At 38.5% G+C, this 11310-nt stretch overlaps 1 non-coding gene across 1 annotated transcript; it reads right to left on the bottom strand.

The window, feature by feature from the left end:
• Positions 1 to 5350: 5350 nt before the first annotated feature.
• On the bottom strand, positions 5351 to 5457 carry LOC141637063 (small nucleolar RNA R71). The gene has a single exon (XR_012541626.1). It is a non-coding gene; the product is annotated as a small nucleolar RNA R71 (small nucleolar RNA).
• Between the last annotated feature and the right edge of the window lie 5853 nt (positions 5458 to 11310).

Raw genomic sequence — 11310 nt, 5'->3', positions numbered from 1 at the left:
TTACACTATTAGATATCGTTTTTTTAGTGGACGTTTAAGATTCGTAATTTGTGGGGTAAATTGAATTAACATTGATAAAAACGATACATTGATAACTGACAACTGATAATACATAAATAAAACTAATGAAAAAAATAAAGCTAACACGTAAATAAAGCTGACGGAAATACAACTAACACATAAATAAGTTGACAACTCATGACAACGACATAGATTAGACTTGTAATACTACTGTTAACATAACCACACCACTAATTAATTCCTTACTTAGTGGAATAACCTTCCGATGAAGAATCCCTTCCATAACTCCTCCTCAATGTAACCACAATAAATCTCGTATAATTCGATCTTCTGAAGCGGGCCTGCGAATATCTCACCGGTGGCCATGCATAGGTGATATATAGTCATGTGAGGGATGATCGTTTCACACCTCTTGAATAACTCAATAACCTCAGCCTCCAGATTGCTTAATTCATCCCTCTTCAATATGACAGTTTCTAAATAAGAACATAAAGGTATAAAATTAACAAAAGCAAAAGCGGAAATGTATATTATAACGAGTTAATTATAACACATATGTGTACCTCTAGTTATGTTTTCATCAGGAACATGTGGATTATTGTGCCTGTAACGCGGTCTCATCATTAGTGCTAGTGACGTGAGACGGGGTTCACCTTTTCGCAAGAAGTTCCAAATAACGTCATTATTCACCACTATCATTAGGCGGTGGAATAATAACGGGAATCCAGTAACAATTTCATCAATTTTATTTTGTAAATAGTTAACCTCTTCAACACTATTCATAGGCATAATAAAGAATAAAGAAAAATGATAAAAGAGATTTTAGAGAGAATAAAGAAGAGAAGGTGAGTTGTGTGCAAATTATGAGTTGGATAAGCTCACTTTAAATAGAGAAGAGATTAGGGTTTGGAGAATTATGAAAAAGTAAAAATAAAAGTGATCATGCTTGGATCTATGTAGGTTATAGATAAAATTGGATAAAATTGGATAAATAAGATCCTAGTTGTTTGAGCATGGTTTGGTCTATCCAGATTACGGATAAGATTGAATAATGACACGGCTGTCGCAACCTATCAAAAATAAAACCTAACCGGCCTAAACTTATGCAGTAGAGGTAAGCAGGGTATCTTATCCACAGGGAGGCGGTCGCTATCTACTTGTTATCTAGTTTGTCTACGGTCACAAATTGAGGGTTCTGGTTGATTTGATTTGACTAAACTAAAAGAACTAAATTTTAAACAGTACAAGAATTAACAATTAAAACTAACAAGTATGAAATAGAGTGTGATCAAATAGAGAGAAAAATGTTAGGATGTCGGTTCACCATGATATTACGCAATTCAGTTAAGGGTAAGGTCAGTCGGTCTTTAGTGAGAAGGGTAGTGGAAAGGTCCTTCCGGTCCGCTATCCGCCCTAGATTCTTCCTAAATAGCTTCCGCTCTGATTAGGGTAGTCTATTGTTTATAACATGTCTAATCATTCCAATCTTCCGATCTAGGTCTGAATTTAACCGGGTTAATTAAAATAGTCGCGTGCACTCAACCAAGCAATTACTGTTATGTTGCTATAAAACAATTCTCACATTAAAACCTCCTAAAACTAATTATAGCGTCATTGTTTTACTATCATGGCTACCCTAATCCCAGCAATTAAGATTTAGCTACTCATAATGGTGGTAAAACAAATAGCGATAAATAGAACTATATTCGACATGGTTGAAAGATGAATTAACAGAAATTGCGTAAACTAAATATTAATTCTAATAACCTAATCAGCAATTAAGAGACAAGAGAATTAAATGTTGCAAAAAGGAATTAATACTATGAATTGAAGAGAGTAAAGAATTACACAAATTAAGATCCGAGAAATAGAGAGGCAAGCGTCGAACAAGAGTCTCCTAATCTCGATGCAAACTGATAATAAAACTGAATGATTGAGTCATGAATCCTTAATTCTCAATACCTAAACCTAATTAGGTCTCTCCTTTTTATAAGAGAGATATTTATTCCCTAAACAAGATAACTAATATAATAAGTAAATAAGTTTACGCAATAAAATCTTGCGTCAGATCACAGACTTTTCGATCGAACATATTGAAACTACTCGATCGAATAACTCCAGCAAAAATCCTCTCGATCGAGTACAGAACCTACTCGATCGAGGAACACCATAAATCCTCTTCTCGATAGAACATAGCAGGAGTTTGATCGAGGAATCTTCAGCATCAAAAAGGGGTCGATCGAACAACTAAGCCAGCAAAGTTCTCGATCGAGTTATCTGCCATTGAGTCAGCACATAGGACGATGATTTGCTTCCAAGACGACTTCACGCATCCCAAGGCAGAAGTATTCTCGCTCCAATTCCATCCATCTCCTAAATGCAAGCTATAGGGACAGTTCCAAGCTCAGTTTTGCTCCTTCCGGGTCCATTTCTGCAATTAAAGCCAAACAAACCAAAGTAGACTATTCGGGCATTTCGTAGCCTAAAACTACGGGAATCGTAAAGAAATGCGTGCAAAATAAGCACAAAGAGTCTATATAGATTGGATAAATGAAAATCTCTGTTGTTTGATCATGGTTGGTCTATATAGATTACAGATAAGATTGAATAAATTCGGATAAATGAGATCCTTATTGTTTGATCATGGTTGGGCCTGTCCAGGTTACGGATAACATTGAATAATATCGATTGGATAAATGAAATCTCTGTTGTTTGATCATGGTTGGTCTATATAGATTACAGATAAGATTAGATAAATTTGGATAAATGAGATCCTAGTTGTTTGATCATGGTTGGTTCTATCCATATTACGAATAAGATTGGATAATATCTATTGGATAAATGAAATCTCTGTTGTTTGATCATGGTTGGTCTATTGATGTGACCATAATTAGAGCATATTTAGTCCCCGAATTAGCCTTTTTTCCATGCTTTTTAGTGCATATTTGGGTCATTTATTATCTTTAGTTCTTTGTTTTGCATATTCTTTGAGGTTTTGTGTCCTTGGTAGAAAAGGAGTGCAAACCTTGCATTTTCATGGCAAAATAAGACTAAATTGATTGAATCCAATGACCAAGCATCAAGGAGAGACAAGATTAGAAGGCCTTTGTACATATTATAGTAGCTGGGCAATGATGAGGAAAGATCCTTGCATCCCCAAGGAAATCACCAAGGATTTTATGAAGAAAAGGGAAGAAAAGAAGAAGAAACAAGTCTGAGCAGCAATCCGTGCGGATTGTCCCGAAGACGCCCGTCCCCAGGACCACAATCCGTGCGTCTTCCATCAAAAACGCCCGGGCAGCAGCACTAAGAAGACGCCCGTCTTCTCCCAAAGACGCCCGGGCAGACTCACGAATCCGGCCGTCCCGAGCCTAAGACGCACGGATTCCAAGACAGCGCAAATTCGTTTCTTCAAGCTTCAAGAAAGATGCCCATCCTTCAGAAAATACCGGCGTTTCCTTAAGTAGGGACTTAATCGTCATTTAAGCCCTTAGTTAACCCTAATGCATCCACCTAATTTCCACTATAAATACCCCATTAGTCTAATTGGAAGAGCATGTTCTTCTTATCAATTCTTAGAGTAGTTAATATCAATCAAATCTCTCTTTAGTTTTGTAATCAACAATTAATCAAGTTTTAATACAAGTTTTATTTCCTTAATCTCTCTTTTGTTCATCCTTTATTTTGGGTAATTGAAGATTATTTGGGTTATTATTGGGAGATTGACAACCTCTCAATCAAGCATCAAGTACTTCTATTATTCTTTGCTTTATTATTGGAATCATTAGTAGGTATAATTCTCTTAATCCCTTTTTAATTATTGCTAATTACTTTCATTTGTTCATCATGTTTCACTTTGTTGGTATGATTGACAACCTTGCTAGCATGTTCAACATGATAATGAGTGAGTAGTTCCATAGCTAGGGTTAATGGGTGATTAGGGGAAACCAACATGGGGAATGATTCATGCTTAAATTAATATGCTTTCATGGTTTATTTGCTTGCTTGTTTTGATCTCAACTCATGCACATGTTATGTTTGATGAAATGCGAGCTTATAAATCCTTGCATTTTTTACCCATCACCTACCTTTTCAATGAGACTTGTAAGATATAAACCAACTTGAGTCTCATTAGACCATGCATGTTGTTGAGTAGGGAAGACTAAGTCGACTTGTAGGTGTTGTACAATCTAATCGATTCGGCTTCGGGACCCAAACTTTCCAAGGATTGTAAGATATAACCCAACTCAATCCATCACAACAATAATTGCTTGCTTATAATTTAAGAACATGTTTGTATGATCAATTCCCATGAATCCCCTATGACCCCATGACACCCTATTGCTTTTTATCAATTGTTTACAACCCTTTCAATTCATCTTGCTTATTTACTTTCATTGCTATTTAGTTTAGTGACCTTCTACATCAACCCAAATTGTGACACCCCTAAGACACCACTAGTCTCAATAGAAATCTCATCTCAATTCCCGTCCCTTGGGATCCGACCTTTACTTGCCTCTTTACTAATTGTAGAGTTGTTTGTGAAGCTATAAATTGTGTTTTGGTCTAGGTGCTCCTAACGACAAGTTACCGAAAAGATTTAGTCCCGACCAAAAATGGCGCCGTTGCCGGGGACGGTGTTATCTTTATTTAGATTTTCTTATATTGTTATTAGTTGTGTCTTTCTTTGCCTTGAGGAAGTAAAACTCCTCAAGGTTTGTTCTAATTGTTTTCGAGTTGTTTGATATTTTGCATGTCTAGAAGGTCACAAGGTGATTTGTTACCTTTTGATCGTGAAATTGAAAGAACTTTGACAACCAATAGAAGACTTGCTAGGAGAAATTTGAGAGGTATTAGTGAGGTTGTAGATATTCAACCAACTATTGAGTTCATCAACCCTTTTGCAAGAGAAGGTGAGGAGAACCCAACACAAAATACAACACAAAATCAACCCACAATGCCTAAGTTTTCATCACATTCCGTACCCACCGAGGAGAACCTACCCAATGGTACTCCCACACCACAACATCTAACCGGAAATTTCATTGCCAAATCCGCATTTATCCAATTAGTCGAAAGGAGCCAATTTGGGGGGATGCCTAGTGAAGACCCTCATTCTCATATGGAGACCTTTTGTGACTATTGTGATGCGATTTCTCAAACCGGTGTAACTCAAGACCAAATTCGATGGGTCTTATTTCCTTTTTCTCTAATTGGCACCGCGAAACAATGGTTGAAGGGCCTTGATAAGGCCACTCTCGGAATTGATTCTTGGAAGAAGTTGGCTCTAACTTTCTACAAAAAATTCTACCCACCGGAAAAGACTAACATGCTAAGAGCTCAAATTACGGGTTTTAAGCAAAGGGATGAAGAATCTTTGTATGAAGCTTGGGAGCGGTTCAAAGGAATTTGTCGCTTATGTCCTCACCATGGACTTAGCGAGTGGTTCTTGGTACAACAATTTTGGAACGGTCTATATGAAGATTCAAGGAACATTCTCAACATGGGATCAAATGGAATGTTCACCAAAGTTGTTGACAATCAAACTTGGAACAAAATTGAGGAAATGGCGGTCCATAACTCACAATATAGTAGACCTCGCAAGGCTACTAGAGGAGGAAAGCATGAAGTGGACTCCGTTACTCAATTGGGTGCTCAACTTAGTGCTCACATTGATACCATCAACTTGAAGTTTGAAAAAGCTATGGCTAGACTTGAAGAAGCCTCAAAATCACCAAAGCATCATGTTAATGCCATGACGGAATCCTCATCAATCCCAAGTGGGATATGTGAGAATTGTGGAACTTTGGGACATGACTCAAGTGAATGTAGAGGAACAAATGAACAAGTGGATGTTTTCCAAGCATACAAGAGTGGTACCCCTTATTCCAACTATTACAATGAAAACACCAAATTCCATCCAAATCTCTCATACAAAAGCCAAAATGTTCAAAACACTCAAACAACATACACCCCACCTCCCATGAGAAACCAAAATCAAAGACCCTTTTACAACCAAAACCAAGGATACCAAAATCAAAATCCATACAATCAACAAAATGACCAAGGTTTTGATGTTAAAAAAGCGGTCCTCCAAATGCAAAAGAATCAACAAGAATTTTTTCACTCAAATGCAAAAAGATAGTCAAGCAAAGGAAACTACCATCAACAACATCCTAGCTCACACCAAAATGTTGGAAACCTAATTGACTCAACTAGCATCTTCAAGCTCACAAAGACAAAAGGGGCAATTACAACCTCAAAATAATCCCCCAAGACATGAAACGGTTAGTGCCATTCATTTGAGAAGTGGTACAAGGTATGAAGCACCGAAGAAGCAAGTTGAGGATGAAGTTGTGGAAGCTAGTGATAAGGAAGAAATTGTGCAAAACTCCAAAGATGGAGAATCATCAAAAGAAGAAATTTCAAAGAAAAATGAAGACAAGGTCAAAGAGAAGGAGCCCATTGTGATTAGACTTCCTTTTCCAAGTCGTCAAGCCAAGCCCAAATTTGATGACCAACTTGGAAAGTTTATGGAAATTGTGAAAAATTTGGAAGTCTCAATTCCTTTCACGGAATTAATCAATCACGTGCCGACCTATGCGAAATACATGAAAGACATCCTCACAAAGAAGAAGTCGATCCGGAAGCTTGAAACTATCGCCTTCACTAAGGTGAGTAGTGCAATACTTCAAGGGAGTTCACCTCCAAAACTCAAGGATCAGGGAAGCTTCTCAATATCGTGTACCATTGGCGACACCACGATCAACAAAGCCTTATGTGATCTAGGGGCTAGTGTGAGTGTTATGCCGTACTCGGTGAGTAAAAGGTTGGGGATGGGAGAGCTTAAATGCACCAATATCACACTCCAAATGGCCGATAGATCGACGAAGACACCATTAGGGATGATATGGGAAGATGTTCCCGTACGAATTGGGAAATTTTTCATCCCGGTGGACTTTGTCATTGTAGATATGGAAGAAGATTCCAACATTCTAATCATCCTAGGAAGACCTTTCTTACACACCGCAAGTGCGGTGATTGATGTGAAACATGGAGAGCTCACTCTAGAAGTGGGAGATGAGAGTATAACTTTTAATCTTGACAAAACTATGAGAGCTCCCCATTTACATGAACCATGTTTTATGATCGATCATTATAGCCGGAAGGATGATAGGAAGAAGTCGGAACTCCAATGGAAGAAGAAAATTGAAGATGCTCCATTCAAAGAGCAAGTGAATTGTAACAAAGAGAGCTTGCAAAGCTCACCAAAGTCAAGTAATGAAGAAGATGGCCTCATTGGCCAAAACAAGATAATGGGAAAGTTGTCTCCATCAACTCAAGATATCTTTAGTGATCAAGTAGATGAAGTTTGTGGTCTTTGGGACGATGAGTTTGAAGGGATTTTCAATCCCTACATTGGTAATGCTATCGATCAAGACCGACAACAAGGGCAAAGATATATTGAAGAACTTTATCACGACAATGAACAAGCTTTTGATTACTTTTTCAAGGTGTTGAGCAACATCAACAACACCTTGGACATGCCCCCTTGACATCTCATCAAGAATGAGAGTTTGGTGGAGTCCTCCCTAAACCACCATTTGTAAATATTTCTAACTCCCTAACTCGCATTTTAATTCTTAATTTGCATTTTTGTCATTTTTGGATTTTTATGCCTTGATCAAGATAATTATCATGTTCGAGAGAAGTGAGGGAGAGACTAATGATTTCAATTGATGTGTAGTGCTTTAGCTTAGTGTGGGGATAACAATTGCCTAGGCTATTCATGCCTTAGTAGTGCCCCCATAATGAAGAACACGAGATTTTGAAGAATGAAAAATGACAAGGGATATGCAAGGTACACGGATGGAACTGAATCCGGGTAAAAGGGGTAGAACCCGAGCGGTTTCAAGAGAATCCGCCCGTCTTCAGGCAATCCGGGCATATTGGGCAGAAGACGCCCGTCCTTCTGAGCTGAATTTTTGAAATTTTTGTGACTGTTAACGAATCCGCCCGTCCTGCAATAGAATCCGCCCGTCTTCATAAAGACGCCCGTCCTGCAAGAGAAGACGCCCGTCTTTTTGGCTGAGGAAAACAAGAAAAATCCCTGGAAAGGAATCCGCCCGTCTTCTCTGAAAGACGCCTGTCCCGTACTTTCAAATCCGTCCGTCTTTGCTGCAATCCGCCCGTCTTTAGGCGAGAATTCCTGAAGCCCATCCGGACAGAATCCGGGCGTCCCGAGGGAAAGCCGCCCGTCTTCCCCCTGCATTTCAAATTTTTCGGGTTTATTAAAAACCCCATCCCACATTCATTTCCTCATTTCTTCATTCAAAACACTACCCATAAACCCCATAACTCCAAAACCCTCATCCTCTCCATCACAAAAACAAGATTCCTCAACAACATTCACCAAAATCAAATCAAAACATCCTTTTAACAACAAATTAATCACTCCTCTTTCAACAAAAATCAAAACCAAGCACAAAATCTTCAACCTTTGAGTCGATTTTTGAATTCATAAAGGCAAAGCCTTTCATCTTTAAATCGATTTGGGTACACTAGAAATTGAAGATTTTCGCTCTTTTCTTGGTTTATTCATCAATGGCAAAGACAAAGGAAGCAACAAAAGCAACAAAGGCAAAGGCACCAAAGGCAAAGGCACTCTCATCAAGACAAAAGAGTCTTCAAGCAAAGAAAGCATTGGCTATGGTGGTAGCTAGCCCAAACTTGGAGGTGCAACAACAACAACCTCCCATGGAAGTAACAACATCTACTACTCCGGAAATTGCTCAACTTCCGAATTATCCGGAGGTAATTTTCATTTCCAAATCCCATAGGGACACTTTTGCTAAGTTTGCTAGAAAATCATTTCTATCCACCAAGTTTATTTGTGAAGATGCCTTAGATAAGCTGGGTGTCCTTGAGCAAACTAGAGCCTTCTTTAACGCCATGGGGTTGGAGAAATTGTTTACAACAAAAGAATTGACATACCCCTCCCTTACCTTAGAATTTTTGAGTACTTTGAAAGTTAACAAGGTTGAGACTATGGAAACCATCGAGTTTCGCCTAGCTAATGTTAGCAGGCGCATATCCTTTGAAGAAATGGGTAAAGCTTTGGGTCTTAGCGATTCGCCGAGTTATTTCATGAATGTTGGCAAATATGACCCCGACCCTCTTTGGGAGGCGATTTCCGGAAGGAAATTCGAGAACTTTCATGCTAGTTGCGCTCTATTAGTTCACCATCCGGGCATTAGAGTGTGGCACAAGGTTGTAGGGAACACCATCATAGCAAGAAAAGACACCAACCATTTCACCAAACTCGATTTTGTTCTTCTTGAGTCGGCCTTGAACATTGGAAGGGAATTCACCAAGGCTTTCAACTCTCTAAGACTTTTGGTGGATAGATGGCTAAACGTTGATTGTGGGAAGCAAGGCACTACCGTTATTGTGAATGGAGGTCTAGTCACTCTTTTGGCTAAATACTTTGATCCTAACTTCAACAAGAATAGCAAGTATGAGGCAAAGAAGGGTGGTCATCTCATTGATATTGATACTATGATAAACAAGTACAAGTGGGTCTCTCATAACCCTCTTGACACCAAGTATGGGTGGCTCACTAGTGAGGCTAGATCTTTTACTTTGCCTTCGAAGATTTGTCGTTTAAGTGTCCACCAGACCAACTATCTCCTTCCCCTTTCAAAAGAGGCCGAATACATTATCCGACAACAAAAGGGTGAAATTGAAATACCCTCCTCTTCCATTGTCACACCACCCTATCCTTTCAAGTACCAAGAGTTCAAGCCCGAAGGTGTTGAAGCAAACAAAGATTATATGACTCTTCTTATGCAAGAGATGCACAAGCAAGCCTTCAAGGACCGGGAAGATGCTTACTTAGCCCAATATCCACCCCTCCTTTACTTAGCTAGGCAAGGACTACTTGACCCTTCATGTCCTTTGCCTAGTTGGGCGGATAGGGAAGTCTTCTTTCCGAGTGCATCTAGGGGTGAGTCTCCGGGTGATAATGAAGTTGTCGGTGATGAAGAGGTTGATGATAACATTGATGAAGAAGCTAGTGAAGAAGGAGAAGAGGATGATGAGCAAGGTGAACAACAAAGTGAAGAGGGAAGTGGTGATGAGTCCACTTCTAGTAAGGAAGATGATGATAGTGATGATATGATGGAAGATTAGCAAGCTTTGGAGGCTCCTACCCTCTTGAGGTTTGTCTATTTCTCTCTTTGTTGTATTTTATTAATCTTGATCATTGTTGGAGTAGTCCTAGCACCATAGAGGACTAACACCTCGGCCCCATTGAGGTGTTCTCATTTTATTGTTCCTACTTTTAAAAATCCAAAATGACAAAATTAGTTTCATGCATTGCATAGTGTGTGCATGAACTACACCCAACCTTAGGACATTAACCATAATGGCTAACTCGGTTTGGGGAAGTACATACATACACAACGGGAGGTAATCTAAATTATCCTCTCCGTCATAAACAAAAACCATACATCATGTAGTGTAGATTAGTGTAGCTTGCATTTAGTGTAGAAATCATGCATCATGTTTGCATAATTTCCCATCATTTTGGCCATTGAGGACAATGCCCATATTAGTGTGGGGATGGGGAATTCTAACTTAACTTTTATTCAAAAATTCAAAAAAATTGAAAAATTTCGAAAAACTATAAAAAATTGATAATTGAAAAACCAAAAACATGTTATTTTCCTTTGTAGTGTAGCCAAGTTTATATTATTGTATAAATTGTGTTTGTTCTATCCTTGTTCACATTGATCGACTACGCCACATCCGAGACATGAAGATCATGAAGACCGCATGGTATGATCTTTCCAATCTCCTATTTCCTCTTTATGTTAATGACTATGTGGCTTTATTTTGATTGATGCGGTATAACAATGTGAACTTAGGACTTGCATTTAGTTTATATGTCATATTAGTTGGTAGAATCACTTGCATTAGGATGTATATAATAGTTGCATCATGGCATATAGTTGCATTTAGATGATATATTTTGAAAAGTGCCTAATTGAGAACTTTGACAAGAGCAACTAAGCCATTACAAATACTTTTTCAACTTAAGACTTCGCCTACTAGAATGGTTGTACACTACTACAAAAATCATCATAGACATCCGACTTTTTCATCAATATGCATCAGATATGCAACTGATGCACAGTTGACACATGTATATTCTTTATGCTTATACATCAGATTTAAGTCAGATGTCTATTCAAAAATAGACATCAGTTTTAATTTTATCTGATGCCT

Source organism: Silene latifolia, chromosome Y, assembly GCF_048544455.1.
Source record: "Silene latifolia isolate original U9 population chromosome Y, ASM4854445v1, whole genome shotgun sequence".
Lineage (NCBI taxonomy): Eukaryota > Viridiplantae > Streptophyta > Magnoliopsida > Caryophyllales > Caryophyllaceae > Silene > Silene latifolia.
The sequence above is the reverse complement of the archived record's forward strand: the minus strand, read 5'-3'. Positions and strand labels throughout refer to the sequence as shown.